Here is a 5,585-nt window from a genome sequence, read left to right on the forward strand (position 1 = left end):
GTGCCGTGCCCATGCTCGTGCTCGTGCCATACTCGGGCCCAAGAACCAACCCATTTAATTTAAAGTTTTTTCACTTGATAATTCAAATTATAAACATTAAAAATATAATTAGAGGTAAGAAGTGATGAATTATTTGAAAACATTTATCAATCAAACATCCAAACAATATAAAAGGTGGAGGGCAAAAAATATACAACTCCACGAAGTCCACTTCAACTTTTTATCCTTAAACAACTTATTATTTTATATGTGAAGAAATGTCTTGTTTTGATTATAAGAGAAGCGTATATCCCATATGTATTGATTAGATATCAAGTCCAATGTTGTTAAATTAATTTGTAGTTGATATGTTTAATTAATTAAGGATCCAAGAAATTTCCCTAAAATATATATGTTTAAGATTATAAAAAAATAAAGAAAAACTATATAAACAATGATATTAGATGTCAAATTTTTGCATTTTGACTTTTGAGAAAGAAAAAAAAAAGTTAAGTGGGCCGTGCTTGGGCTCGTGCAATGCTTGAAGTGGCTCAGGCCAAGCCTGGCCTGGTCCATTGGACCTCATTTTTATCCCGGCCCGGCCCAAGTTATCGTCTGTCTGAGCACGGCCCATTACTATTCATGCTCGTGCCGTGCCGTGTCTCATTTAAACGGGCTGGGCTCGTGCCGTCGGGCCGGCCTGTCCCGTTTGACACCTCTACCACCCAAGGAACCATATCTAGTGTCACAATATTTTTGTAACCACGAACTCTACCACAACTCTCAACACCTCTTGCTGCTACATATGCTTGCAACCTTAACTCTAAAGTCTCCTTACCATGGGTGATAACTAGTTGTGTCAATTCCTGCGAGATCTTATTCTAACCAAAATATATTTTACAAAGGTTCATAAGAAAAATAACTAAGTATTGTCTACACAAATAATTCAATGTCGTGTTTTATTTTTTTGGGTCAAAGCATATACAAAGATTAAGAAATCTATACATCAAAACAATATGAGAACATCATATAATATAATTTTTTTACCACTATATTGAAATTTATGAAGGTACAGTATAACCACAACCTAAGAAAATATAAAGATGCAGTCTATCTGAGAATAGTATAACAATAAAATTCAAGGTCATATTGTTGTCCTTGGTCAATCATTTTTAATAATTGCAAACTAATAAAATTCAAGGCCTCTCAACATGTCAGACTATCATAAAACTAGAATTCAATATCAAACTTACAGCAACTTGCTTTGATGCATCATCAATCCAACTATTGTTTTCATCACGCCGCTTATGCACCAAATCAATAAATTCAATAGGATCAGGTGCACGACCTTGCTCTTACTCCTATTAATAAACAATTAGTTAATTCAATATTTGTGCATCTTCTTAAGCATGTGTATGGACGCAAGTTGAAAATGATCAAAACATTGAATATGCATAACTCTAGTGCCTAATAGTACATATAAATTCAATTTACTTACATATTCGCCATGGTATCGTACAAAAGTCTTCATGCCACCCATGTGACTCATTGTTTGCTTCTTACGATTTTCAACATTTTTATCACACTTAATCTGTTATTAAAAATATATATATATATATATATATATCAATCAATGTATAAAAAATTAGTTAAACACAGTAATAGTCGCTTCGTTTGCTGGATCTGAATCGTAATAATCAACCATTTGCGGCCACTGATCGTTGTCTACACGCTTGTCTCCACATATGAAACGCCGTGGTGAGCCAACATATGGAGAGTAATATCTCCTTTTTAATTCAGCCTCGTAATTTCTGCACCTTTTGGACAATCTCTGCAATAATGCATATCGGATCTTAGGAATATGAGGAATGTCTTCAGGACGCCAATCACTAGTATCCTGCAAGTATACAAAACTGTTTGTTTGAATAAAAGTTAATTTAATCTTATAACTAAAACTTGACATTATTCAAGAACAACATACTGATATTGTCTTCCACACGTGGTTCATTGTCTCTCAAACTAAAGTAACTTGATGTCTGCACACTCACAAAGACACCACAATTTTGATTTTTGTACTTGTCATTGATAAACTTAATTCAAAACCTGCAACCATTAATAATGTACTTCTTATACTGCTTAACGGTTATATTAGGACCATTTGCTAGCTGGCATAAATCTTTTGATATTGACGAGTCACCTACTGCATAAAGATCATTTACCTAAAAAAACATTGAACTTTATTAATTAATTTTTTAAAAAGAACAACGATTAATCCATGCATAATTATATATTCATGAGATTTATATTTACATGTTTCTTGAACCAAGTAGCGAATTCCTTATTTCTCATATTCTCAACTTCTCAAATGGTTCTCCGAGGATGGATTTTTCTTAACTCCGCCAACCTTTTTCTATCAAAGTACAGAATGACAAAACATGATAAAATAATTATCACTTATTGAATGAAGGAATACTAAAAAATAGAATTGACCATGATTGAAGGATCTTACTCAAGAAATGGAAAGACATCATTGCAATTGAACAACACATGTGTGACATTTTTCCCAAACAATTTTTTGAAGATCTTTCTTTATGCATTTGCCCAAAGAATGACATAAGTGTGAAAATATTGAAAGGCCTCCAAGGACATCACAGGTTGAAGAAACGTCAGCATTACGACCACGTCGAGTACGACGAGTCTCAACATCATTTAGATACATTGAGCAAAATGACACAGCCTCATCTGCAAGATATCCTTCAGCAATGCTACCTTATGGACAACTTTTATTTCGAACATATCTTTTCAATGTTTGTAAATACCTTGATAAAAGTCATAGTTTGGATTAATGAAGCATTTAAATCAGAGAAATATATAAGAACTTAATAAGGAATAATTTTATTACCTCTCAATAGGATACATCCATCAATATTGAACTAGTCCTGCGATTGCAGCCTCATCACCTAAATGAATGGGTAAGTGGACCATTACATCGAAGAATGAAGGAGGCAACATTTTCTCCATTTGACACGGGGCCAATACAACCCTAGATTTCAGCTACTTGAACGATGTTTCAGATTCTTTTTTATGACATAAAAGTCTAAAGATAGCACTCAACTCAAGCAATACAAGGGTGATTAGTTTAGGCAAAACTCGTTGAATTGCAAGTAGAAAAACTGCTGCATTAAAACATGATGGTCGTGACTCTTCAAACCATGGATCTTCTTCTCATTTACATTCACACATCGGGCAAGATTTGTTGAATACCCATCAAGAACACACATCTTCGACAATACTTTACAAAATAATATTTTTTCTTCATTAGTCAAGAAGAAAATTGGAGGAGGTAAATAAGTCCTAACTCCTTCACGAACAGGATGAAGAGCTTTCCTTATTTTCATATGTTCAAGCTCTACACGAGCTTCAATGCCATCCTTCATCTTCGTTGAGGTCCCCAATAATATCCCCAAAATCTTTTCAGATACGTTCTTCTCAATATGCATTACATCTAGATTATAACGTATCAAAAGATGTTCCAATAAGGTAAACTGAAAAGTATGCTTTTCTTCTTCCATGGAGTTTTAGCACCAGTTTTTGGCTCTCTTGCAGTATCATTACCCCTTCTTTGCCTTTGTCTTTTCTGTCCAATAATAGGTTCCACAGTTGGTGTTTTTCCAAAGGTAAAAGACAAATTAGACAATTGTCTTAAACACTCAATTCCAGTTAATGAAATTGGTGCTAGATCTCTCTCTCGCTTGCCATCAAATAGCGTTGCATTAGTTCTAAATCTATGCCTAATAGGTAAAAATCGTCGATGACCCAAATAGCAATGCTTATTACTATTCGATAAGCGCTTTGAACATGTTTTGTGATTACAATGCGGACATGCAAGCTTCCCTTTCGTACTCCATCCTGAGAGGTTGGCATACGCAGGAAAGTCATTAATAGTCCTTAATAGGGCAGCCTTTATGTTGAACGTTTGTTTGGAAAACACATCATACGTTCTGACACCCACCTCCCACAACTCAATTAACTCATCAACCAAGGGACTCAAATACACATCAATATCATTTCCGGGCTCATGAGGGCTGGGAATCAACAACGACATAAACAAATTAGGTTGCTTCATGCACATCCATGGAGGCAAATTATAGATAGAAATTACGACAGGCCAAGTGCTATGGGACTACTCGTGTTCCCAAAAGGATTAAACCCATCAATTGCAAGTCCTAAACGTATGTTACGAATTTCTGACTCAAAATCAGGGTATAAAGTATCTAAATGCTTCCAAGCTGGGGAATCTGATGGGTGTCTCATGAATCCATCTTTCGGACATTCAATCGAATGCCATCTCATATATTCTGCAGTATACCTTGACATATATAACCTTCGCAATCTTGGTATTAGTGGAAAATATCGAAGAATCTTAGTTGACACTTGCTTACCAGAACTATCCCCATCTTTATTAACTATATGTCTTGAAGCACCACAACAAGAGCACACATTCAAACTCGATGTATCTTTCCAAAACAACATACACTCATTAGGGCAAGCATCGATCTTCTCGTATTTGAGGCCCAAATCGTCAATAATCTTTTTGGCTTGATAAGAGAATTTTGGCAAACACACTTCATCAGGCAACATATCATTAAATGCCTCTAAAAACATCGAGAAAACCTTATTAGTCACATTTCCTAAACACTTGATTTGGTACAACTTCACAACAGCTTCCAATTTTTTGTACTTCTTACATTTTGGGTACAATTCCTTATCAGCATCCTCAAGCAACTTATAAAATCATTTAGCCTCGGGGGTTCGACCCTCAAAAACAGGTAATGCCTTGATGAACCCACATGCTCTCCGATCAATGGTTCTACAAATGTGTCATTCAGAAAGTCATACATTTGACCTGCTTCGCCCCCACTATCAGTCGAATCCATTGACCCTTTTTCATCAATGACCCATTTGTCTTGCATCAGTGGAATCGATATAAGATTCCCCATGATGCGTCCAACAGGCCGTCATATAAAAGGGATCCATTCCATGCCAAAGAAGATGCCCTCCAACAATAATCTTATCTTCATAATAACGGTGGCAACATTTCTTACAAGGGCATATGATCTTATCCTTACGAGCAGACTTGGACAACGCTTCATTCAAAAATGATTCCATCTTATCTTTGTATTCTTGTGTGGAACGATGCAAATGTACCCAACTTTTATCCATACCTTACCTATTATACAGACAATCCATCAAATATAATGGATAAAATTAAATGTAACAAGCCCTTACACTAACCATCTTTCAATCCCCATCAGTTGATGTTTCCATATCCCACATGTAGCAATTAAATGTAACAACTCCTAACTTGTGTATGATTAAATGTAGCAGTTAGATAAGAGAAAATAAAATGAAGAATGCTGTTGAATATAGAGATTTAGTAGTTGACAAAATAAAATGAAGAATGTTGTTGAATATAGAGATTTAGCAGGTGACAAATAGATCCCAACTTGAAAATTAGCATGAATATACCTCTAGGAATTTCTAAACTGATGTCTCTGGCTATTTTTGTGGTGTAAAGACCTAAATATTTGGGATCTATGATTACA

At 35.1% G+C, this 5,585-nt stretch overlaps 1 pseudogene; it reads right to left on the bottom strand.

Annotated features, from left to right (window-relative positions):
• Nucleotides 1-2,484: 2,484 nt before the first annotated feature.
• LOC148919245 (uncharacterized) lies at nucleotides 2,485-4,979 on the bottom strand (annotated as a pseudogene).
• Nucleotides 4,980-5,585: the final 606 nt, after the last annotated feature.

This window comes from Prunus mume, linkage group LG3 (assembly GCF_029339155.1).
Source record: "Prunus mume cultivar Tortuosa linkage group LG3, ASM2933915v1, whole genome shotgun sequence".
Taxonomy (NCBI): Eukaryota; Viridiplantae; Streptophyta; class Magnoliopsida; order Rosales; family Rosaceae; genus Prunus; species Prunus mume.